Source organism: Trachemys scripta, chromosome 3 (assembly GCF_013100865.1).
Source record: "Trachemys scripta elegans isolate TJP31775 chromosome 3, CAS_Tse_1.0, whole genome shotgun sequence".
Classification (NCBI taxonomy): Eukaryota; Metazoa; Chordata; order Testudines; family Emydidae; genus Trachemys; species Trachemys scripta.
In genome coordinates, this window is record NC_048300.1 from 121,304,075 (window position 1) to 121,331,149 (window position 27,075).

At 43.4% G+C, this 27,075-nt stretch overlaps 1 protein-coding gene across 6 annotated transcripts in view; it reads left to right on the forward strand.

Annotated features, from left to right (window-relative positions):
- Positions 1 to 27,075, forward strand: part of CDK19 (cyclin dependent kinase 19) — a 223,742-nt gene that overhangs the window by 22,415 nt on the left and 174,252 nt on the right. For 2 of the 6 annotated variants that reach the window (XM_034765872.1, XM_034765869.1), the window contains exons 2-3: positions 22,632 to 22,693; positions 23,051 to 23,386. The exons of 1 other annotated variant lie outside the window; for it this stretch is intronic. The gene's annotated coding sequence lies outside the window, so the exon portion shown is untranslated. The remainder of the gene's footprint in view (positions 1 to 22,631; positions 22,694 to 23,050; positions 23,387 to 27,075) is intronic. 3 more of the 6 variants (XM_034765874.1, XM_034765868.1, XM_034765871.1) reach the window with 2 other exon arrangements.

Below are 27,075 nucleotides of genomic sequence, written 5' to 3' on the forward strand. Positions count from 1 at the left end.
TGAGCTAGGAGTCCTGTGGGGGGAAAAAATAGCATGGGATGATATCATTAAAGACTGTTACAATGCATAAGCACAAGGGGCTGCAAATTAAGATTGTGCAGGCAACCTTAATGACAGCATTTCCCAACTTTGGTGCTTTACTTTGGTGCTTTGTTGGTCTTTTAATGTATTTTTTGTATGTAACTTTTTAGGATTTCGAAAAAGCAAATAAGGGGGAAAAACAACATTCTGGAACCATTCGGACCCTAGGGTTATCACCTCTGAGGTGCAAAAAAATCGGACACATAGGATGATTCTGAGCCCCTAACATTGGACAGCTGGCAGTGTGTACTTAGCACCCTTGCAGATTTCCCTGGCCAGCTACCTCAGAAAAAAGGATGATCTCGGGAAAACCTAGAAAAATCTAGAAAACCTGAACAGATAACCCAGTGGATGGGTATTAGTGGGGTTGAAACCTTTAGAACCATAGTATAGCCCTCTACCACTTGAGCTAATGGGATAATTGGTGGTAGTAGGCTGTTATTCTCTGTATGGACCAGCCACTAGAATGTGACCCTTCTCTAGTGGATTTTACAAATATTCCGATAATGGATGATATCCCTCCTATTGAGGATGTTGGGACTTTTGGATTCTACTCAGGGTTCTGGAGAGGAGTCTGCTGTAGTTACAGATGTTTTGCCACTTCCCCTTTCTCTGTTTTCCCTGCTTCAACCCTCCTAGGTACTTATCTGCTCCAAATTGTCCTGTACCCGCTTTCCCTTTTGTACCTCATTTCCACTCTGCTCCTCATCCCTCTGCATTCCTGTCTCAGGCAGCTTCCATCTTCTCCTTCATGCTGCCTGACACCCAGTCTTGGTGCCACAACAGCCCCTGGCAGCAAGGATGATCAATTATCCTGCACAGCCCTGTGCTGGAGTATGCTTAGCAAGCTCTGTGGGGGAGCATGCTTAGTGAAGTCAGAATGTTGGAAGAATTTTGCTACCAGCCTCTAACAAATGTTCACTAAGCCTATGAAAGTTCCCATTTGCATGAACTTGGGTGGATTTTCACTGGGGCAGCAAAATGCACCTTGCTCCTCAGGCTGATTCGAAGTATAGAGATGCTGGTTTATCAACGAAATGGTTGTAAGAATTTAACATTGGCAAAACAAATGTGTTTTTCCCTAACCTTATTCTCTGAAACGACTAAACTGTTTTTACAGAAACTTTTACAAAAAATTCAGCTCAAGGCAAACATGGAAAACTTGAGCCCAAATGGTTAAAATTTGGCTAAATTATAAGCAACTGAAAACAAGGTCATAAGTGGAAAGCTGGGTGTAACCTTAACTATAATGTAATTAATTTTACAGATTATCTATTTAAAAAGTCAGTATTTTTAAAACAAATTGAGATTCTGTCTTTCCATCAGTAAAGCTAGATGCTTTAGTTACATGAGTCTCTGTGGGAGAGATGCATTTGAAACAAACTTTAAGCACTTCTAGGAATGACTTAAAAGCTTTCAATATATAAATGTCACATTTCAAGTCTGATATTTAAGGGCCCTTCCAGGTCTAGAAGCACGTGCATATGTTCCACTGGAAATCTTCCTTGTCAGTGGAGTAAAAGTCTTTTTAAACGCTTAGTTGTGATCCAGCATAGAATCATAGAAATGCACAGCTGCAAGCGACCTCGAGAGGTCATCTGTTCCAGTGGCTCTCAACCTTTCCAGAATACTGTACTTACTTTCTCATTTTTACCATATAATTATAAACTCAACAAATGTAAATATTATACTTATATTTCAGTATATTGTATATAGAGCAGTATAAACAAGTCATTGTCTATATGAAATTTTAGTTTATACTGACTTCGCTAGTGCTTTTTATGTAGTCTGTTGTAAAACTAGGCAAATACCTAGATGAGGTGATGTACCCCCTGGAAGACCTTTGCATACCCCGAGAGGTTGGCTGAGAACCACTGATCTAATCCTTTTCCCCCATCCTGAGGCAGGACCAAGTATACCTATACCTGTCAGGTGTTTGTTCATCCTGTTGTTAAAAACCAGGGATTCCACAACCTCCCTTGGAAGCCTATTCCAGTGCTTAACTATCCTTTATAGAAAGAAATTTTTGTTACTAATGTCTGACCTATATATCTTCTGCTACAAATTAAGCCCATTACTTCTTGTCCTACCTTCAGTGAAAATGGAGAATAGTTGATCACTATATTCCTTATAACAGCCCTTAACATACTGTATATACTCGTTCGTAAGCTGAATTTTTTTAGTAAAAAAGGGAAGCACCGGAGAAGGGGGTCGGCTTATGAACGGGTATAGGGAGGGAGAGGTGAGACACAGCCCCTCCCTCCAACAGAGGGAGCAAGGAGAGGCAGCACAGCCAGCAGAGCCAGAAGGGAAGAGGCGGGGCCAGAGTCTCTCCGCTTCTGGCCACGCTGCGCTCCCCCCGCCTCCAAAGCAGCTGCAGCTCCGGGGCTGGCAGGCTGCAGCCATGCCACTTGGCCCCGCCCCTCAGAGCAGACTGTGGCTGTGCTGCCCGGCCCACTGGAACATGCTGCGGCCGCGCCGCCTGATCTGGCCCGCTGGAGCAGGCTGCGGCTCCACTGCCCAGCCTGCCGGAGCAGCTCCAGCCAGGCCAGAGACATCCTCCCCTGGCCCTCCCCAGATAAGGTGGGAAGGGATGGGATGGGGGTCGTGGGGGGTGGTCACAGGGGTTACTCCCCTGACCCCAGCTTCTCCCCCCCCCCCCTTCGAGACTCTTCGGAGTCTCTATATGCATCCGAAGAAGTGGGTTGTAGCCCATGAAAGCTTATGCTCTAATACATTTGTTAGTCTCTAAGGTGCCACAAGTACTCCTGTTCTTTTTGAGGATACAGACTAACATGGCTGCTTCCCTGAAACCTTTGTTTACTTATGTTTCCCTCCGTGCCTGCGGACACTCATGGTAAACAAACCATCTCGGCCCACGAGCAGCTTGTTCTGCTAGCCCAGGAGGCAAAGTTTGCTGAATCGGCTTATGAAGGGGTCATAAAAATTTTCCATTTTTTACTTATCCGTCTTGGGGGGGTCAGCTTATAAACAAACAGGCTTATGATCAAGTATATACAGTATTTGAAAACTGTTATCAGGTCTGCTCTGTTTTTTCCCCTCAATACTAAACATGCCCAGTTTTTTTAACCTTTCCTCATCGGTCAGGTTTTCTAAATCTTTTATCATATTTTGTTTCTCCTCTGGTCTCTCTAATGTATCCACATCTTTACTAAAGTGTTGTGCCCAGATCTGGACACATTATTCCAGCTGAGGCCTCACCAGTGCCGAGCAAAGAGGGACGATTACCTCCTATGTCTTATGTCCGACACTCCTGTTAATACACCCCAGAATGACATTAGCTCTTTTAGCATCTGCACCACGTTGCTGATTTATTCAATTTGTAATCCATTATAATCCCCGATCCTTTTCAGTGGTACTTGTGGCTCGCCTGTTTTGTGTTTGTTCATTTGATTGTTTTTCTTCCTAAGTGCAGTCATTTACACTAGTCTTTATTGAATTTCCTCTTGATTTCACACCAGTTCTCCAATTTGTCAGCATTATTCTGAATTCTAACCCTGTCCTCCAAAGTGCTTGTAATCCCTCTTATTTTGGTGTCATCCTCAAATTTTATAAGCATACTCTCTTCCCATTATCTATGTCATTAATGAAAATATTGAACAGTACTGGACCCAGAACAGACCCCTGCAGGATCCCACTAGATATGTCCCCCCAGTGTGATAGTGAATCATTACATTGATAACTAGCCTTTGAGTATGGACTTTCAATCAGTTTTGCGCCCACTTTATAGTAATTTAATCTAGATTATGTGCCCTAATTTGTTTACGAGAATGTCATGTGGGACTGTTTCAAAAGCCTTATTAAACTTAAGATATCATGTCTACAGCTTCTGCCTTATCCAGTAGGCCAGTAACCCTGTCAAAGAAGGAAATTCTGTTGATTTGGCATGATTTGTTCTTGATAAATCATTGTTGTCTATTACTTATATCCTCCACGTGTTTATACATTGATTGTTTAATCATTTGTTCCAGTATCTTTCCAGGGAATACTGGGTTTGTTGAAAGGTCATGCCTACCCCACTCACATTTTGATATTTTCTAGCTAATAGAAGAAATGACATAGATTTTTAAAGTAATTTTATTGTATTTTAAAGTATTTTTAAAGTATTTTTTTGAAAATCTGTTGTGGTAATGAAGAAAGACTTTGACTTTGCTGTCATTAAAATCCCCTAAATTTAATTACATAAACTCAGCTAGACTTGCTGATTTAAATTCTTTATTCTCAGTACAAAATATCTTGGCTTTTGTCAATATCTGGCTTTTTCTAAAATGGATTAATAATGTTTTGGCAGCTGAGTGATGTACAGTATACTTTGCACGTACAAAAATTTAAGCATAAAAGGAAGTGTGGAAACAAGTGACCTTTCTTGTTTTTTCGGCTTCTAAACTGAGTTTGTCTTTTTAGGTAAGAGATAATATCCATGGAATAGTCAAAGGATAATGGTTTCCTGTAAAATAGATATCTGTGAAATAGCGGCACTTGTATTTATCTGGGGAACACTAATCTGTGATCTTGTATAACAAACTTACTCCTGTGGTACCAAATGATTGATTCCAACTAATTGTTTTGTCCGTTGGATATTTGTGCAATAGAGTGACTGTTCCTCATTGTACATTTTTGATCAAACATTCCCATTGGCATAGAGAACAGGCTTGGTGTCCTTATGCAAGCCTGTGCAATAGCTTTTAGATAGCAGTGTGTCCAGTGCTGCAAGTCAGAAATGGAACTGAATGCCTGTAAAGGTTGGTGCTTGACGGAGGTGGCGCCTAGTAGTTAGTGTGGTAGGGGAGCCCAGGCCCTCCCACTCCCCTGGGGTCTGTCCCAAGGCCCTGAGAGGGTGTCCAAGTTCAAGAAAGGGTTGTAATCGAGGTAATGCAGAACAAACACTGTGCCTTTAGTCTGTCTGGGTTCTAGTGGGCCGATTCCTCTCTTTTCGGAGAAGCAGCTTCCGCGTCCTTCCTCAGGAGCTCCTGAGGCCAGGTTCTTCTCCCTGCTTTATCATCCCCCTTCTGAGCTGACTGAGATCTTTTAAGCCCCACCTCCACCAGGCGCATGCTCTGCATGAGCAGCTGGGTGGGGTGTCTGGGCCTAGAGTTGTTCCTTAACCCTTTATTCTTGGGGGAATTCTACACCACTGTGCAATGCAGAATTTCACAGAATTCCCTGTTTACCCTGCAAAATTTCTGGCTGCTAGTAGGGGCTGCTAGACTCTGCAGAGCCCAGCTGACAGTGAGCAGAGCACCCAGCCTGGGGGGGGCTGGAGGCTGCATGCTCTTTGATCCTCATTCTTCTGGGGACTTGAGAGGGTCTGGAAGACCCAGCCAGCTCTGGCAAAGGGTGAAGAAGGGCAGGCAGTCCCCTGGTGGGACAGTAAAGAAGTTGGGGGGAGTAAAGGTTTTGGGGGTGCTGGTGTCTGGGCTGGGCTCTACTCCACGGTTGGGCTCTGGGGGAAAGGGTTGTGGGTGTCTGGGCTCTGGAGGCCCCACACAGCCCCCTCTAACTGGAACTGGTTGTTGTAGGGGGTTTCTTTAACTCTATGTTCCTGGGGGAATCCTTTTTTGCTCTTGTTTATATTGTTGACATACTTGACCGATATTTTGAAATAAATTATCAAAATAATTGAAACTGGAGTGATTATTTTGTGTTGTTTTGACAAATAAAATATGCAGCATTTTAAAATATTCTTTGCAGAATTCCCCCAGGAGTAACCCTTTAACGCCCAGTGTGGGGTTTATACAAAAGGTGGGCCCTCAGATTATTAAGGTTGGTTTCTTATACTAAAGGTCTATTTAATCAACCAAAAGATCTATTAGCAGTTGAATGTAACTTGTGCTATCATCAACATATAAATTCTGTGGAAAAAATCTTAGCATCTTAATATGAGATTTTACACATATTATGCTTCTGAACTATTAAAGAATATGAAAGCCTACCACACCCTTCTATGAGGAAAAGGTCAAAAAGACTCTCCAGTGTAGCTTTTCCAACTGGCTTGCCTCTATGTGCAGCTACACAAGGATCTCCTTCAGAGCTTGGTTTTGTTAGAGAGCATGAGCAGCACACCTGGCAAGGGGCCTTTTGCACCCAGTTGGGAAGAAACAAAATTTGTCCCTAAAGTCTGTGACCATACCACAAAGGTTACTGCCGTGTTCTTATGGCTTTTCCTGTTACTATACAAAACGCATGATTTAAATTTTTCACAGAATTTGGCCAGTGTAATTTAATTTAATATTAACAATTGTACAAATGTTTAGCCAGCAACTTACTATAGTCCATCAGCTTCAAATGTATCTATCCATACTGTAAAATGTAGAATGCCTATTGACTATCCACAAAAAAGAAAATCATATAAATATTCTATGGCATGTACAACATTTTGTATGATGTACATAGATTTTAAGATTGAGAATTTAGGTGGTGACTTTGTTAGCTTTAAATAAATAAATAAATAAAATATATCTAAGAAATTTGATGCCAGGTTGCTGTACATGGTTAAACTCATGGTAAGGCTTTCAGGGAGGAAAGTGCAGTTGATAAGCTATTGGTAAACTTGTTCTCTGCAGAAATGAGACCTTTAGTGCCTTTAAATGAAAAAGGTAAAGCTTTTAATGTTTGGTGCAGTGCATGAAAGTTTAATTCTTTATAATCTGAAATTAAACCTAGCTTTGCTGAGAGTGGGGAAGTGAATTGTCTTTTCAAGAACATGTTATGCTTAAAAACATAATTCTTTTGAGGATATTTAATAACTTACTGGTTTATCATACGTTCCAGAAAATCTACTTAAAATCTTGATATTGGCATTAAAATATATGGTAACTACCTGAGTTGTGAAAACCTGTGTGATAGACCCAGGCCAGTTGGGAACAGCAGAGTAGCAGAAGGAAGATATATTGGCCACTGGATAAGTAGTTTTCTGTTCCCTGAGTGACCAGAGGAGGGGCTGCTCCAGGCTAATAGACCACCTGACTCCAGTTAACCTGCTAAGAGTCAGGTGAGGCAGTTAAGCATCTGACTCTAATTAAGGCCCCTTTGATGCCATAAAAAGGCTCACTCCAGTCAAGCCAGGGGGAGCCAGAGAAGAGGAAGTGAGTGTGAGGAGCTGGGAGCAAGAGGCGCAAGGAACTGAGAGTGAGAGGGTGTGCTGCTGGAGGACTGAGGAGCACAAGCGTTGTCAGACATCAGGAGGAAGGTCCGGTGGTGAGGACAAAGAAGGTGTTTGGAGGAGGCCATGGGGAAGTAGCCCAGGGATTTGTAGCTGTCATGCAGCTGTTACAGGAGGCACTATAGACAGCTGCAGTCCACAGGGCCCTGGGCTGGAACCCAGAGTAGAGGGCGGGCCCACCAAGATAGAGGAGGGACTTTGTCGCAACTGGTGTCAGAGGTGGGATTTGGGGTGCACAGCGCGGCGGAAGAAGGAGGGTGATTTAAAAAAAAAAGGGGGGGGAGGGGGTTTATTTATTTTTTCACCACAATGGATGACGTAATGCGTGCACTGATACAAACTACAGCGGCCCAGCAGGAGGCTACCCGTGTCCAGGCAGCCGCCCAACAGGAGGCAGTGCGGCTGCAGCAAGAGACTAATCGCCTGCTGATGGACCAGGCTGCTCATGACCGAGCTATGTTGCGAGAACTGGTAAGCCAGGTAAAGACCCTTACAGAGCTGAATCGTGGCCATGATGGGATACGGCTCATACGGGCCAGCCATTGGCTGCAGAAAATGACACGGGAGGATGATGTAGAGGCATATCTTCTGGCCTTTGAGAGGACAGCCCTACGGGAGGCCTGGCCTCGAGATCAGTGGTCTGGCATCCTTGCCCCATTCCTGTGTGGGGAGGCCCAGAAGGCCTACTATGATCCACCTGAAGAGGCTGCAGCAGACTACCCCCAGCTGAAAGCAGAGATCCTGGCCAGATCTGGGGTAACGACTGCAGTGTGGGCCCAGTGGTATCACGAGTGGAGGTACCAGGAAAACAAAACCCCGCGGTCCCAATTGTATGACCTCATCCATCTCGCACAAAAGTGGTTGTGAACTGAGTCCTGGAATCCGGAAGAGATACTAGAGGTTCTGGTCATTGACCAATACATGAGGGGACTACCGCCAGACCTTCGCACCTGGGTAAGCCAGAACGAACCCTGCACCTACGACGAGGTCATTGCATTGGTAGAGAGGTGAAGGACGGTGAGGGAGCTGACCCGACCAGTTAAGGAAGAGGCACCACGGGTTAAATTAGCAGCACCAAGCCCCAAAACTCGGGTGACTGGGCCACCAAAAGGGCCCAGGTGGAAAAAGAGAGGGGCTGAAGGCCCACTAGAGGCCACAAAGAGTCGGAGCACTGGGGGAGAAGAGGATCGGGATGTTAGACTGCCCAAACCAAGAGACCTGGGAATGCCTAGGGCTCCATACAGATATTATGCCTGCATGGAGTGGGGACACATAGCTGCACAGTGTCCTAAAGCTGAGGAGCCTATGCAGTGTAGCCTGGGGAACTGGGCAGATCCATGCTTCCTAATCCACCTTGTGGGGGTCTCACTAACTCCTCATATGTATACCAGACCAATGAAACTAAATGGGGTAGAGACCACAGCACTGGTTGATTCGGGGAGTGCTATCACGCTTGTCTCGGGGAAGCTCGCAAAGCATGGTTAGCTGCTGTGGGCTAAGCATACGGGGATAACCTGTGTCCATGGGACAGTTGGTTATTACCCTACCATCCCAGTAAAAATCTACATTCAGGGGAACACTACTGAGGTAGCAGCAGGTGTAGTCCCTAAACTCCCATACCTGGTGCTCATAGGGAGGGACTTCCCAGGGTTTGGAGACTTACTCCCGGTAAGGGGAGTGGAGAAAGGGGGAAACCCTGAAGTTAGTAAGGCATCCACAATAGACTGTCAACCCCCAGTTTTCTCTGAAATATCCCCAGATTTGTTCTCCACTCTCAGACAGGGTAGAAAGACAAAAAAGGGAAAGGAGGGCAGCTAAGGCCTTGGGAACCCGAATATTAACCCAAAGCCAGAGGGTCACTCTCGTAGGTAGGCGGACCCGAGCAGCTGAAAAGGAGGCCACCCAGGAGGAAGAAGCACCCGAGTCTGACCCCCACCCTAACACTTCTGAACCAGTAGAGGCAACAGAGACTGGCCTCCTAGATCTCGGGCAGATTAGCCCCGGGAGAGGAAATTTTGGACAGGACCAGGCAGAAGACCTAAGGTATGACAACATTAGGAAGGAGGTGACTGAAATAAATGGGGTCCCTGTGGAAGGGAAAACCCAGGGACCAGGACCCTACTTCATAATGAAGAAGGATCTCTTATACCGGGTTGCACCAGTACAGGGGCAGAAGGTACAGCAGATCCTAGTACCTCAAAATCACCAGCATGCTGTATTAAGTCTTGCCCATAGTCATCTTTTTGGGGGACATTTGGGGGTAGAGAAGACCCTGGCCAGGGTCCTATGACGGTTCTTCTGGCCTGGAGTACATGAAGAAGTGCGGAGGTACTGTGCGTCCTGCCCGGAGTGTCAGCTGCACAGTCCCCGTTCCCACTGAGGGCACCTTTAGTACCCCTTCCCATCATAGAGGTCCCCTTCGAGCGAATAGCCATGGACCTAGTGGGACTCCTGGAGAAGACAGCCCGGGGCCACCAATATTTACTTGTCATTCTGGATTATGCTACTCGCTACCCAGAAGCCATCCCCCTGTGAAACAGTCTCTAAAACAATAGCTAAGGAGTTGGTGGGGCTCTTTGCCCGAGTGGGCCTACCAAAGGAGATATTAACAGACCAAGGAACCCCATTTATGTCGAAGCTAATGAAGGACCTCTGTACGCTGCTCCATATACATACCCTGAGAACTTCAGTCTATCATCTTCAGACTGATGGGTTGGTAGAAAAGTTTAACCGAACCTTCAAGGCTATGATAAGGAAGGTGGTAAATCAGGACGGGAAGGAGTGGGACACCCTACTACCTTTCCTTATGTTTGCTATCCGGGAGGTACCTCAGGTCTCAACTGGATTCTCCCCCTTTGAGCTGTTATATGGGCGCAACCCCCGAGGCGTCCTGGACATAGCCAAGGAAATTTGGGAGGAGGAACCCAGTGAGGGGAAGAACATAATAGAGCATGTGCTACAGATGAGGGACTGGATAGCCCGGGTCACTCCCATAGTGAGGGAGCACCTAGAAAAGGCTCAAGAGGCCCAGCAAACTTACTACAATCGTCAAGCCAAGGTTCGTTAGTTTCAGCCCGGTGACCGAGTAATGGTACTGGTACCCACGGCTGAAAGTAAGCTGTTGGACCAGTGGCAAGGGCCTTGCGAAATAGTTGAACCCGTAGGGGAAGTAAATTACAAGGTGCGACAACCGGGACGTTGAAAACTAGAACAGATTTATCATGTCAACCTTCTGAAACCCTGGCATACTCAAGAAGCATGCACAGTGGTTCGGGAAGACTTACACCCAGGGAACAAAAACCCTGGACAGGTGAGGGTGTCTCCCGATTTAACGACAGCCCGGAAGAAAGAGGTAACTGAGATGATTGCTCAATATCAAGATGTGCGACCCGGCTTTGTAGAGAATACAACTGGGACATATCATCACATCGTCACGAACCCTGGGGCCAGAGTAACAATGAGGCCCTACTGGGTGCCAGCAGCCAAAAGGGAAGAAATAAAAGCGGAAGTCAGGAAAATGCTGGAGATGGGGATCATTGAAGAATCTCACAGTCAGTGGTCCAGCCCAATAGTGTTGGTGCCCAAACCTGATGGCACCACGAGGTTCTGCAATGACTTCCGGCGACTAAATGAGATACCCCAGTTTGATTCCTACCCTATACCCTGAATAGACGAATTAGTAGACCGTCTGGGGAATACCCGGTACTTAACGACCCTAGACTTGACAAAGAGGTACTGACAGATTCCCCTAGCTGAAGATGCAAAGGAGAAGATGGCGTTCTCTACACTAGAGGGTCTTTTCCAGTATATGGTCCTTCCTTTTGGACTACATGGGGCCCCAGCTACCTTTCAGCACCCCATGGACAAGTTATTACGCCCCCATACCAGCTATGCTGTGGCCTACTTGGATGACGTGGTGATTCATACCCCAGACTGGGAAACCCACTTAAAGAAGGTGGGAGCGGTCCTTGATACCTTCAGGCGAGCTGGCCTTATGGCAAACCCTGTTAAGTGTGCTGTGGGGTTCACAGAGGCCAAATATCTTGGCTACATGGTAGGAAAAGGTCTGGTGAAACCTCAACTGAACAAGTTAGAGGCCATCCAAAATTGGCCACGACCAAGTAATAAGAAGCAGGTCTGAGCATTCCTAGGGGTGGTGGGGTATTACCGGTGTTTTATTCCCCATTTTGCCACAAGGGCAAGTCCCCTAATGGACTTAGTGAAGGCCTGTGGTCTGGATCCAGTCAGATGGTCTGACGCAGCAGAGAGGACATTTGCAGACCTATGGACTGCCTCTGCAGTAACCCCATATTGACGGCCCTGGATTTCACCAAGGAATTCATCCTTCAGACAGATGCATCTGAGGTGGGGCTAGGGGCTGTCCTGTCGCAGATGGCTGGGGAAGAGGAACACCCAGTTCTCTACCTCAGCAGGAAACTCCTTCCGAGGGAACAAAAATACGCAGTGGTAGAGAATGCCTCGCCGTAAAATGGGCCATGGAAACACTGCGTTACTATGTGCTGGGGCACAGATTTGTCCTCGTGACCGACCATGCCCCTCTTCAATGGATGCAACGGAACAAGGAAAAGAACACAAGGGTAACCAGGTGGTTCTTATCCCTCCAACCTTTCCAGTTCCGCATACAGCACAGAGCCGGGAGTCGCCATGGCAACGCCGATGGCTTATCACGTGTACACTGTCTGGCGTACCAAGCTGCCCAACCCCTTGGTGTTGAGCAGAGGGGAGGGATCTGTGATAGACCCAGACCAGTTGGGAACAGCAGAGTAACAGAGGGGAGATATACTAGCCACTGGATAAGTAGTTTTCTGTTCCCTGAGTGACCAGAGCAGGGGCTGCTCCAGGCTAAAAGACCACCTGACTCCAATTAACTTGCTAAGAGTCAGGTGAGGCAGTTAAGCACCTGACTCTAATTAAGACCCCTCTGATGCTATAAAAGGGCTCACTCCAGTCAAGCCAGGGGGAGCCAGGGAGCAAGAGGAGAAGAAGTGAGTGTGAGGAGCTGGGAACAAGAGGCGCAAGGAGCTGAGAGTGAGAGGGTGTGCTGCTGGAGGACTGAGGAGCACAAGCGTTGTCAGACATCAGGAGGAAGGTCCGGTGGTGAGGACAAAGAAGGTGTTTGGAGGAGGCCATGGGGAAGTAGCCCAGGGAGTTGTAGCTGTCATGCAGCTGTTACAGGAGGCACTATAGACAGCTGCAGTCCACAGGGCCCTGGGCTGGAACCCGGAGTAGAGGGCGGGCCCGGGTTCCCCCCATACCTTCCAACTCCTGATCAAACACAGGAGGAATTGACCTGGATTATAGCTTCTACCAGAGGGGAAGGTCTCTGGACTGTTTCCTGACCCACAGGGTGAATCTGTGAAGCAAGCAAATCCGCCAATAAGCGCAGGACCCACCAAGGTAGAGGAGGAACTTTGTCACACCTGATATACAATTTAATAAACATTGAGACAAAGGGTCTTCCATTCTATTTTAATATGGCTCAAATACATATAGCATATAGGAGGGATGTCACTTATCTGAGAGCAAGTTGAAGAATAACAAAATTATTTTTATAGTAAAATAAAATCTAAATGTGTGGTTTTACTTTGTTACTCATGCTGACTCAACCGTTCTAACATGTTGTGTATTTGTAATTTACAAGCCTGTCTGACACCTTAATGATTTAAATTCTTAATCTTTGTGTATATTAAAAAAATCAAATCTGGAGCATACATTAGCGATGATGTCTGGTCTTCCAAATTGCAGTGAGTGAAATCGGACCTGACCAAGCATCTATTTTCCATTCCAATCTCTGCCTAAGGGTGTTTTTCAGATAGGACAAACATGCAGTCTGTCTGACTCTGGCTGTGTAGATTGCCGGGCCTTCTGCCGCCTCATCAGTGAAATTGCAACCTGAAGTCAGCAGTTTCTATACTTAAAATCTAGTTTACCTACAAACTGCCTATATGTATACCCTTTATTAAAGCTAGCTAAAGACTGTAGAAGGTAAGTCAGCTGAGCTGGAGAGGCCTGGGATGGGAATATATCAGTAACTCCACAACATGCTTCCTGTAGGCCTCTGGCATCTCTAACAGGCTTGGAGGATGCTCCTCCTGTTTCATGTGTGCCATAAGGGGAACATTAAAAGATTGCTGTAGAGTTTCATGGGTTCTTCCTTCCAGTGAGCTTTAGTTCCAAAGTCTTTTTTCCCTCTTACTCTGTTTCAAATTGAATGAAAATGGGGATGTTATGATGGTTTAGAGAAGAATCTGCATTCAGAATAGTTCACACACTTGTGGTCCTTGTTAAGTAGAAGAATAAACCGTGAAGGCTTCCTAATAAGATCAGTCAGATAGACCTAATATTTGGTATTCCTAGAAAATTATCTTCTACCCTTTCTGTAGTCCAGTAATAGCGGGGTATTAGACTGGAAAAGATAGTATGCAGACTAAGCTAGTCATAACTGAACTTGATGTTACAACACAGTAATATTATTTCCAGGGGCTCTATTTACAGAATTGTGAAAGAGCAGGCAGCTAAAGATATTGGTATTGTTATTCCTAAATAATTTGGTAAGCTAGTCTTTATTGTTTAATTAAGAAAATTATTACATAGGATTCCATGAAACTGGTGGCAAATGCAGTGAGCTTCTCTGATAGTCTAAAGAGCCTTACTGCTGTGGCCTTGATGTATAATTCACAGATAAATAGAAGCGCATCACTCCTTTTTTTTAGGTAGTGGAGTCCTTAATGATAGTCTGCTTTTAACATCATTGGAGTATAAATCTGTCTTCTCACCACTTAATGCCTAATATATATGATGTAGAAATAATATTTCCCTTCCCCCCACCTCCTTATCTTTGGCTAATTCTTTCTCTTGTGCTGTTTGCTTCTCCGGAAAGGAAAGCTTTTAGAATCTGTGTTCTATTTTAAGTGATTGCACATGTCAATTCCACTTCAGGTGTGTGTGCTCTTAGTGCACTAGAGTTGGAGACTTTTCCCTTATTGGTAACCGTTGGGGTGGTGCATGCACCCTCTGCCACTTTGTGCTGCTCTGTGATGGTGTAAAGGGAAGAGCTGCTCCACTCCCTCCTCAGTTCCTTTCTACTACCTAGGCTCAGTAGTGGAAGTTGATCAACTTGCTACTATAAGTTTTCTCTCACTCCAGGGGATTGATTTCCCTTCTGTAAATAGTTAGTAGTACTTGTTAGAGTAACTTTTCTTTGTTTTGTCTATTACAACTTTAAGTGTCAGGTTCCTGCTATACAAGGGGGACTGTTGACCACTTTTGGGGTATGCCTTGGTCTCCAGCCTTTTAAGCCTTGTGCTGCTGCAAAAAGTCTGTTGGTGAGTGATCTTCATTCCAGGTACATAAAGTGCATCGGTCAGGGTCACTTCCAAGACCATCGCCAGATCTGTAGGGATTTCAAGTCCCAGAAAAAATGATAGAAAAGTGAGACTATATCACCTCCTCAGGGAGGTCGCCCTGTGTCTACCTTTTGAAACTTCCTGCTTGGGCTGGGCATCAAGGAATTCTGCCTTGGGTGATTGCTTCTCTGGATATTGTGGAAAGTTGAGAGGATGAGCCTGTGGTGTCTGGAGATACTTTGTCTGTCCAGGATGACTACAGGGCCTACTAAGAGTAACTAAAGAGAGTAGTTCCTGAACCACCTCAGTCTGAATCAAGTGAGGCAGAGTCCCGGGCTGGTAGGCATACTACATATATCTGGTAGGATCTTCTTGAGTGGCTCTGCCTATAAATTCAGTCATTCTCGAGTGCACAAAATCTTTGTGGCAAATGCCATCTTCTCTGCCTCCAACAGCGAAGAGGAGTGAGAGAATCTACCATGTCCCTTCTCAGGGCTATGAATGTTTTTACACCTGCCAGGTTCCTTAGCTGTCTCAGCAGTGAATAAAAGAGAGATCAGTGACAGTAGTCTTCTACCTCAGAAGACAAAAACAGAAAGAGACTCTAGAAAGATTTTTGGTAGAAAGATTTATTTCACAGCTGGTCTACAATATTGTATCTTTCTAACCAGCAAATCTTACTGGCCAGATACGAATTCTCCCTTTCAGGCAATGTATTGAAGTGCTCAGACAAGTTGCTAGAGGAGGCCAGGCAGGAGTTGCAGGCCATCATAGAATAGGGCAAACTGATGGCTAGGACCTTTCCGTGGGCTGCCTTAGATGGTGCAGATTTGGCAGCCATAGCCAAGCATCTGCAGTAACTGAAGTCATGGACATCTGCACATAATCATTGGGTCTTCTGAAGGAGGTCTAGTCCAGCAGACTATCCAGCAACTTCACCTTTGAAGGTCCTACCTTCTTCTCACAGAAGACTGATGAGAAACTCCATCGTCTGAAGTATTCAAGGGCCACACTGAAACATTGGGAATTTACATTCCTTTCCCTAAAGGAAAGCAATTCCTTGCACTATGTCTCCAGAGATACCAGCTCTTCCCACCAAGGCAGCCTTGACAACTCCAAGAAAAGCAGTCGGGGGAGGAGGGGACCACAGGAAGAGACTTCCACTTCCTCAGTTTTCTTCCATGGTAGGTTCTTTGAGACAGTCTGGAAATCCAGGCAGCCTGTTTGACTGTCTTACTGAGGACAGAGTATCAAATCATTATGTCCCAGTTTCTCCCTCCCCTGTTGTTCCAACAGGTTATCTCACTTCCTATTTGCTTGGGACCATATCATGACAGATAGATTGGGTGCTAAGTACTGTGGAACAGGGATTTATTTCCACCCTCCTTCCCCATCCCTTTTCAGGGACCACTCTCAAGAGGTTGTCCTCCTCCAGGAGGTTCAGTCTCACCTTCATTTGGGAGCTATAGAAGACTTCCTGATCCTAAAGGAGGTCTCGGACCCATCGTAGACCTCTAAAATATGAACAAATGTATAAGAAAACAAGGGTTTGTATGGGCACATCCCCTTCCTGGATCCTGCTGACTTAAAGGATGCATATTTCCATGTGGCTATCCATCAAAGCCACAGGAGATTGCTAAGATTTCTGGTCAACACAACCCATTATTAGTTTGTGGTCCTGCCCTTTGGCCTGTTTGCTGCCCTGCAAGTATTTACAAAAAGGCATTGCAGTAGTGGCTGCATCCTTAAGAAAATCAAGAGTGCAAGTGTTTCCTTACCTGACTGACTGGCTGGTATGAGGTAGATACAAACTCCAAGTAGAACTCTGTTTATGCAGGATCCAGTCCCTCTTATTGATCAACAAGGACAAGTCAGTCTTCTCCCCAGTTCAGAGAACAAAATTTATATGGGCGATCCTGGATTCTGCAGTAACCAAAGTGTTCCTACATCAAGCCAAATTCCAGAGAATGTTTAACATTTCCGCAGATCTCAAAGCCCATCCAATCACAACAGTAAGAAACTGCCTCAGACTACTGGGGCATATGGCCTCCTGCACATATGTGGTTTGGCACACTGGACTTTGTCTCAGGAAATCGGGTTAAAGACTGGGTACTCCCTGACTCATCACCACTGGACATGCTGATTTGAGTTCCTGCATGAGTACTAATCTCATAGAATAGTAGGACTGGAAGGGACCTCAAGAGGTCATCTAGTCCAGTCACCTGCACTCATGGCAAGACTAAGTATTATCTAGGCCAGTGGCTCTCAACCTTTCTAGACTACTGTATCCCTTTCAGGAGTCTCGTTTGTCTTGTGTACCACCAAGTTTCACCTCATTTAAAAACTACCTGCTTACAAAATCAGACACAAAAATACAAAAGTGTTACAGCACATTATTACTGAAAAATTGCTTACTTTCTCATTTTTTATCATATAATTGTAAAATAAATCAGTTGGAATATAAATATTGTACTTACATTTCAGTGTATAGAGCAGTATAAACAAGTCGTATGAAATTTTAGTTTGTACTGACTTCGCTAGTGTCTTTTATGTAGCCTGTTGTAAAACTAGGCAAATATCTAGATGAAGTGATGTACCCCTTGGAAGACCTCTGTGTACCCCCTGGTTGAGAACCACTGATCTAGACTATCCCTGACTGGTGTTTGTCTAACCTGCTCTTAAAAATCTCCAATGACGGAGATTCCACAACCTCCCCAGGCAATTTATTCCAGTGTTTAACCAGCCTGACAGTTAAGAACTTTTTCCTAATGTCCAACCTAAACCACCCTGGCTGCAATTTAAACCCATTGCTTCTTGTCCTATCCTCCAGGGTTAAGGAGAACAATTTTTTCCCTTCCTCCTTGTAACAGCCTTTTCTGAACTTGAAAACTGTTATCATGTCATCTCTCAGTCTTCTCTTCTCCAGACTTAACAAACCCAATTTTTTCAATCTTCCCTCATAGGTCATGTTTTTTTTAGATCTTTAATCATTTTTGTTTTTCTTCTCTGGAGTTTCTCCAGTTTGTCCATATCTTTCCTGAAATGTGGTGTCCAGAAGTGGACACAATACTTCTATTGAGACCTAATCAGTGCAGAGTAGAGTGGAAGAATTACTTCTTGTGTACGACGACTCCTGCTAATACAGCCCAGAATGATGTTTGCTTTTTTTGCAGCAGTGTTACACTGTTGACTCATTTAACTTGTGACCCAGTATGACCCCCAGATCCCTTTTTGCAGTATTCCTTCCTAGGCAATCATTTCCCATTTTGTATGTATGCAACTGATTGTTCCTTCGTAAGTGTAATACTTTACATGTTTCTGTATTGAATTTCATTCAGTTTACTTCAGACTGTTTCTCCAGTTCTTCCAGATCAGTTTGAATTTTAATCCTATTCTCCAAAGCACTTGCAACCCCTCCAGCTTGGTATCATCCACAAACTTTATAAGTGTACTCTTTATGCCATTGTCTAAATCATTGATGAAGCTATTGAACAGATCTGGACTCAGAACTGATCCCTGCGGGACCTCACTTGATATGTCCTTCCAGCTTGACTGTGAACCACTGATAACTACTCTCTGGGAATAGTTTTCCAACCAGTTACCCACCCACCTTATAGTAGCTCCATCTAGGTTGTATTTCCCTAGTTTATTTATGAGACGGTCATGTAAGACCATATCAAAAGCCTTACTAAAGTGAAGATATACCACATCTACTGCTTCCCTCCTATGCACAAGGCTTGTTAACCTGTCAAATAAAGCTATTAGGTTTGTCTCCTTGGACTTGTGGATGCATCCGGCCAATGAGAGTATGGGAGAGAGTTCACTTTGGCTCTCTTATCCACACTGGCTCTAGTTAAGGATGTTTCTTCTCTAGGTTGGGGAGCTCACCTACAAAATCTACCAACTCAAAGTCTATGATCTCATGAAGATTGGTTGTCCACATAAATGTGTGGACATGCGGGCTGTTCATCTGGCCTGTTGGGCTTTTCTCCCATCACGGTGGAGAGGCTGCATGTTCTCATGGACAACATTGTGGCAATATTCTAAATGAATATGTAGGGAGGGGCTGTATCAGACCATCTCTATCAAGAGGCAATACATCTTTGGGAGTTTGGTATTGCCAATGCAATACACCTCAAAGCCTCCCACCTTCTTTGTGTTCATAGTATAGCAGATCCTTCAACAGAGATTGAGTGGCCTCTTAGTTCAGATAACGTGAGATTCCTTTTTCAAACTTGGGGGCAGGGAGTTACTTACATAGACCTGTTTGCTAAGAAAGTGCCAAGTTTCTTGTTCCAGAGTAGGGTGACCAGATGTTCCAATTTTATAGGGACAGTCCCGATATTTGTGGCTTATTTTTATATGGGTTCCTATTACTCCCCACCTCCTGTCCCGATTTTTCACACTTGCTATCTGGTCACCCTATTCCAGAGGAGCTCACAATCCGGGATTTCTGATTGATGCTTTTATACTTTCTACGAAAGATGAACTGGTGTATGCCTATGCTCCCATTTCATCCCTTCCCATGGGCGTGTTCAGGCTCAATTTAGATCATGCTTGCATCATCTTTATATTATCAGCTTGGCCTTAACAGCATTGGTTCTCCAATCTCCTGAGCCTCTCTGCTAGGATTCTTTTGACACTACCTCCAGAACTCAAGCTGAGCTCCCAGGACCATGGTCACTTGCTATATCCCAACCCAGTTGCTCTCCATCTGATGGCCTGGATGCTCTATGGTTAACACCTCAAGAGTGAAGTGTTCAGAGAATGTGCAGAACATTCAGCTGAATAGTAGGGAGCCAACTACTAGATACATTTACCCGTTGAAGTAGAAATGATTCTCCTTTATAGTCAAAACAGAATGGTGATTTTTCACCACTCCTGGCCTCTCCAATATATTTTGAACTGTTTGTTCCACCTGAAACAACAAGACCTATTGATTTAGTTCTGTCAGAGTTCAGCTGATAGCTGTCTCCAGCCATCAATCGCAGGCTGTTTAGTATTTTTGAATGTTTTGTCAGTCAGATTCTTAAAGCATTTGGTCAGGGGTTCTCTCCATGTGATGGATCCCATTCCTCCTTGGCACTTAGATGAACAAGTTTTGATGGTTCTGTCCTTTGAACTGATGGCTGCAGGCTCTTTACTGCAACTTTCTCTTAAAGAAGTATTTTTGGGAGGTATTACCTCCAGAAGAAGGGTAGTGGAGTATGAGCATTGGTAGCTGACCCTCCTTACTCATTTTTTTTTTTTTTTAATATGGCTGAGGTATGTGTACTGCCGCATCTGAAATTCCTGACTATAGTAGTATTGGAATTCTACCCCAATCAAGACATATACTCAATGGCTTTATTTCCTAAGTTCCATTCTTAGGAGGGAGGGATAGCTCAGTGGTTTGAGCATTGGCCTGCTAAACCCAGGGTTGTGAGTTCAATCCTTGAGGGGGCCACTTAGGGATCTGGGAAAAAAATCAGTACTTGTTAGTGAAGGCAATGACCTTTCAAGGTCCCTTCCAGTTCTAGGAGATAGGATATCTCCATTAATTTATAATTTATTTATTTATTTCTTCTCATCAGGATGAGGGAGAGGCTCCATACCTTAAATGTTAGAAGGGCGATGGCTTTTTACTTGGACAGGATTAGATAGTCTTTTAGATAGTCACCCCAGCTGTTTGTCTGTTGTGGGCAGGATGAAAGGTCTTTCAGTCTCAAAGCAGAGGATTGCATCCTGGATTTTGTCCTACATATGCCTGTGCTATGATATTGCCAATGTACCCTCTCCAAGCAGGGTGGTAGCATGCTCTGAGATCTCAAGCAACTTTTTTTGGCTCAAGTAGCTATATCCGACATTTGTAGAGCTGCAATTAATAGTCATTGGTACATATTTTTACTATTTATTACATTATATCTCAGCATTCTGGAGATGATGCCAAGTTTGGATGAGTACTTCTTCAGTCCTTGTTCAGGTAGACTGTGAAACGGACCTCTGGTTTGAACTGCTTGGGAGTCACCTGAAGTGGAATGGATATGTGCAATCAATTGAAGGAAAAAATGCTTACTAACCTTGTTCTGTTACTGTTTTTTGAGATGTATTATACGTATCTATTCTATGACTCACCTTCCTATCTGTCAGAGTCTGTTCAGTAAGAGGGAACTGAGAAGGGAGTCTGAGGTGGCACCCCACTTTATATCATCATGCAGCAGCATGAGGAAGTGCCACCCTGACAGGTACCGCTAAGGGAAAAAAGAATCTGACTCTGCAGTTGACCTACACATGCCCATTCAAAATGTGTTGCACACACCTGAAATGGAAAGACAACAGTTACAGAACAGGTTAGTAACTGTTTTTTTTTTTTTTTTTTTTTTTTTTTTTACCAGTCAGTCATGTCAGATTGTGGAGAAACAACAATATATGTACAATTTTAGTAAAGGCTGAAAGAACTTATCTGGACCTGGAACTAAAGTAGCTGAATTTTTAGCACTTCAGAATTATTGAATATGGGGACATTTGCTTTTATTACATTTTACATTACGGACTGTCAAACGTAGTATCCATTGCCTAGGAAGAAACTTACCTGCATATATTATAGTTCCTATTCACTAGTGGTACTGTGGAGTCAGCTTAATTTTAGCAGTGGTGACAGTTCTTTAGCTTGGTGATATCTCTATGAACCTTCATCAAGAGGGTGGTAGTAGTAGAGGCAGTCTCTGAGTGGAAAGGAGAGTGAATCGCCAAAGAAGAGGTTTTTCTGTTGTGTCCTACAATAGGGTTAGAAAAACTGCAGCTAATAAACTCTTTCTAATTAGCAAGTAGAAACCCTAAAAACTTGCTGGGATTGCTGATTATATAGTAGTCTGAGGCCTTTACAATCAATTAGGATTTATCTCTGATTCTCCTAGTTTAGAAGTTACTGGAGAGAAGGAAGAGAACTAGGTTAACCTACTACTAATGGTGCTGGAACAGAAAAGACCCGGTTCATGAATGTCTCCTGCATTGCCTGCAAGGTTCTTTTTGCATAAATACCAGTGCAAGACCTTCTCTGAGAAAGTGCTTGTCTCCATCCTGGCTCAGGTTATGGTCTAGCTCATGGGTAGGCTTTATTAAATCCAGAATATTCACCATAAACACATGGATTCACGGTTGTCTTGGTTAAATCACTTAATCTCTCTTGTTTCCCCATATGTAAAATGTGGATAAATACCTGGCTATCATGGGTGCTCTGAGACTTTCTTAGCTTTTGCAGTACTCTTTCAGGTCTTATGGTAGGTTCTCTAGAAATGCAAAGTAGAAGAACATATAAATATGGCATTTTAAAGCATGAATTTTGCAGCAGTGGGTAGTGAATCTGATTTATTCCTTAAGCTGTAAACACCTTCTGAGTGCATAGACCTGGTGGATAGAGAGACAAATAAACAGAAAGGCAGCTATGTTCGTAGTGTCTATTCTAAAAATGCAGCTGAATATATTTACCAAATGAAGGGCAAAATCTGGCTATATTTATGTTTCTAATAGTATCTTGTAATAAAAGCTTGTTTATAACTTTTATCTAGTTTGCTGTCCTGTAAGTTTCCTGTATTTTATTATTTTAGTGTAACATTTATTTAATTAGACTACTTTAAAAAAAAAAAACCTGTCCAGTTATTTGTCCTTTGGTTTAGAGTGGCTCCTCTGATTAAATAAATATGCAATTTTTAAAAATTACTGTCTGTGTGCAGCGTATGTAGCAATACTACTTATAATACAATGTAGAATTGAGAACTTTCCCTTTTCTAATTTTTTTTTTAAACAAAATGTAGACTCAGATTACATTTTGGATGCTGAATCCTAGTAATTGCTTTGTTTTGGGCATTTATTTATGTAAATATAGTACATTGACAAGTCTGTAAACAACGTAATAATAAACTAAGCATAGCATTTAGGAATTTGGCATTGTTGTGTTTTGAGAAGTGTAACCTTTAAATCTACATAAACTTCTCTGCCTTTTACTTCTGCTGTGTTCGTAGATTCCAGAAGGGCTTCGTGTATGGACTTCCTGCCTTGGAGGTAGCAGAATATTCAGCAGAAGGTAAAGAGGAGTGCTGCCTTCTGGTGTCATTGTATGTTTGCTGGGGTGCCTGGCATTGTGTGGTGATCTATTAGAAAGAAGGAACCATATATACAAAAAGTGCAGTGGTATTGAAAAATGTAAATCGGACAGTGACATTCTGGTAATCCAAACTTTGTGTAAAATTATTTGCATAAATTAAAGTGGGACAATGAAGGACTGCAAATGCCCCTTCCCTGAAAACTGAAGCGATTAGAACTTATTTTCAAGATTAAAAGTATAGAAACAAAGTGCTAAGTATAATACTTTTTCAAGGATGTCCGTTGTGCTTACTGTGAGATATTTCCTGCTTACCCTAATTCCTGTTCTGTTGTGTAGGAAAGACTGCTACTTGTTCCAGGATTGGGCTGAATACTTCGGATGTGGCCTATCATCTTTCTCACCGATGTTGAATGTGGACTTCTTGATATCTCGAGGGCTTTGACATTTCCTCTTCATCTGCATCTCAATCAAGTCCCATACCCCTGGCTCTATTTTCAAGGCTTCTTACACACTGAAATACCTTAGCCAAATACATTTTTGGCCAAAGCTTGAGTCCTCTTGCGAGACTTTCTTTTCTGGCGAGGCTGCCATCACCTGATTTGGGTCTTGGCTGTTAGCTTCAAGGAAAGATGGAAGTAGCTGATCCAAAGCTGTAACTACTATATATGAAAGGCACAGATTATTCACTTTCTATATTAAAAGAAAAATGATCTTTGTCTCATTAGATATAGCTCAGAGTGCTAAGTGATTAAACAGGTTTTTGTACTCTTGGGAAGAGTAATTCTAGGCTGCAGCCTTTAAAGCAGAGCTTTGTTTAAAAATTGGTCATTAGGATCTCCTGATGAGAGATCCATCTTAATGTCCCTACGATCTCCAATTGTGATAAATTCTATTGCCCTCTGCCTTTGTTTTATTTTCAATTTTATATTGAAAGTAAATGTTGTGCACTTTTTTCCAGGTCATCGATGTGTAAAGTGAATAAGATCTCTCCTAAAATAGATAGTACTCTTGTCATCTGAGTGGTGTTCTGGTTGTGTCTGATTTGCTTCAGTATTTTCTTAAACCATGGAAAATAAGTTTCTGCCATGTCTTCCACTTTTCTTTTTCTGATTTTTAGATTTTTAAAGGCTATTATACTTGACAGGCGTGTGTTAAAGTACATTTAATAAAATCTTAAATATGTTCTTCATAGGTAGCATATTCCGTTAGTGACAAATCCCACCACCACCTTCACAGGTATGCCAGCTCATGCTGGTAGTAGAACTGGAATGGTGCCAATGTAGGGGAGTTCAAGGGCAGAATGCTGTGAGGCATTGCAATGCATGGGTACTCCCTGTGTGCTGTAGAGCCTAGGGCTCTTCACAGCAGGGCTCTTTCTACACCACCCTACAGGGGAAGATTGGGAGCCAGGTCAGAACATGTGACTTCATGGATCTATCAGCCATTCTTCCTCGTACACTTCTGAAACACTGACCCCACACTAGCAACTGTTAGGCCATGCTGCTGCTGCTGTTCTGCCACTCTTCACATGGGGAGGATTCTTCCCTTCCCCAGCCTTCAAGGAACTAGTTAACATACAAGCCAGCTACTCTGCCTGTGTTTTGACATCAACATTTGCTCTTAATTGCTTTGTCCGGTCTTGTTTAAAATGTCTCAAGTGGGGATGGAGTCTTCTGCCACTTCACTGAAGTGGTTATTTAACTGTCTGAGATCAGATTTTCAAAGCGTTGGCTTTGATAGACTAAATTTTCTTTCCATTTTATCTCATTCTGGTTACACCTCGCTACCTGAGATAATTCTCTATATTTGTTGTTTACATTTTCATTAATAGATGGTTGGAATCAATTCTCTTTAATCATTTAACAGAGTTGTAAACTTTTCACCACTCCATTCCATCACATCCAGTACGAAAGTACTGTTTAACCTCCTCCCCACAAACTTTCACTCCTAGTAGTAGTAGTAGTGAGAGGTCTCATGGCCATAGTTTTTTTTTTTTTTTTTTTCCAAGTATCTGGTCATTTTTCTACTGAACTCTTTCCTTATATATTTAAAAAAGTTTTATTTTCTCCATTTGCTTTCCTTTTTCTCTACTTTTCTGATTTTGTTGCACTTAGCTTCATTTTGAGATGTTTCAAATTTTCTTCTGCACCTGATATTTTGTACTTTGCATATGAATAGTATTTTTAATCTATGGATTCATGCATTTAACATCTCTTGAAGTGTTATAATGATTGCTTAGGCATGCATTGCCTACCTTGTCCTCCTGCTTAAATTCATATCTGGAAACAATTTTGAAGTTTGGAGAACTAGGGCTAGGTATGTCAGTACTATGGATTGGATTGCAATAAGAAGGTAGAGTGCAACTATATCAAAGCCACTACCTAAGTATCTGAACTTCTGCCTTCTTTGCTTGGCACAGTTACAATTCCCAACATAACAAATATGGAATTTCTGAGAAAGACTTGCCTTCTTCAGGCATTCCATTTGGAGATAAGAATAGGAAATCTGGTATCATTCAGTTGGCACTGTGACTGTGAAAGTATTTGGCACTGGGAGATAACCATCAGTAGCTGTAGAAACCATTGGGAAGACCTTATTTTATAATGTTTGCAATACTGGTGTGTGTGTGACCTAATGTTGGCAATAGACCACTGGTGGGTACATAGTTATGAGTCTATATCCAAGGACTTGCCTAGACAGGTGTTTCCCCTGTGATCAATGTCTTCATGATATTTAATTGAAGGGGCTGTGTGTGGTCTCTGCCAAAAACTAAGAATCTGCTGGTTGTCATGGTTGTTGTAGGATTTATGTATGGAAAATATTTTATGTTTCAAAGCTGCTGGAAGTGAAATTTCAATTGAGGCAAGATTTTTCTCAGAGCCAACTCAATCAAGGGTTTAACTGATCACCATATTTGGGGTCGGGAAGGAATTTTCTTCCAAGGCAGATTGGCAGAGGCCCTGGAGGTTTTTTGCCTTCCTCTGCAGCGTGGGGCACGGGTCACTTGCTGGAGGATTCTCTGCACCTTGAGGTCTTTAAACCACGATTTGAGGACTTCAGTAACTCAGGCATAGGTTAGGGGTTTGTTACAGGAGTGGGTGGGTGAGATTCTGTGGTTGCGTTGTGCAGGAGGTCAGACTAGATTATCATAATGGTCCCTTCTGACCTTAAAGTCTATGAGTCTATAAGAATGAGAACAATTGACATTGTTTGACCGAGCCTAGCTAAGTGTTTATAGGCTAGGCGAGGGGAGTGCTTGGGCCTTTACAAAGCACAACAGAGCCCCCCCAAAAGACCTTGACTAGGTGGACCATTGGGGGCAAACTAAAGTTAACAAAACAACTCGGTCATTGAAGAGAGACAAAAAGTCTGGAACTGTATAAAAGGAGAAAAAAGGACATACGGTAGTATCCATTACAGTGGTGACACTCTGAGTGTGTCATGAAAAGTGCATTCTAGCTCTCTACAGGAAAAATGCTGTACAGACTGACAATTGGGTGAGAGATAATTTATTAGTTAGGAAAGGAACTTTGTTAATAAGTATAGGCTATGGATGATGTTTTATATTTTTTATTTTATCTGTAACCATATGTTTCCAATCCTTATACTTGCTTTTGATTGAATCTTTATCTTAAGCTTTGTCAAATAAACTTCTGTTTGGTTTTGCTACATATGTGACTAAGTGCTGTGTGCTATGGAGAGTCCCGAATTGGGGTGAAGCTAGTGAACTGGGGGCACTGCTTCCACAGAGGCAGTGAATCTTTGGGCATTGTAGGTGTCCGGAAGTTGAGGAACTAGGCACTTGAGTGTAATGAAGAGGGGTGTACAGATTGGTAGGAGGGACCTGGGCTCTGGGCCCAAACCAGAACTTGGGAGGCTAATTATCTCCATAGATTTAGCCACAGGTTGTCTGCTCTGCCCCATGGACTCACTTAAGGAGCTTGAGGGTTGAGGTGTGAATATTGCTAGCCTGCAGAGGGAAAGAATGGGACTTGTGGCACCCAGAATGAGATGTTTGTGTTGCCAGCACCTGATAGCCTTGGGCGAGTGGGCACAGACAAGCCTCCTTCCTGCTGTAAATTGGCAGTAGTGTTTCACCCTGTACCCCTTGGTAACCCTGAAAGTGTAAGTGTGGATGAGAGCTAACTGGCTGATGCACTTCTTGGGTAAGACTTAATTCAGTTTGGGGAAAATACAGAGAGACTGACTATATGCCTTTATTTGCCTTTTGATACTCATGTTTGAAATCTAGGAGTCTTGTTGGATCAAGGGCTGCTTTTGTCTGTCCAAAAAGTACGCTGAAAACGAGAACTTTTATCTTTCATTGGAAAGGTTGCATCCTGCTTCCCAATCAGACGCAC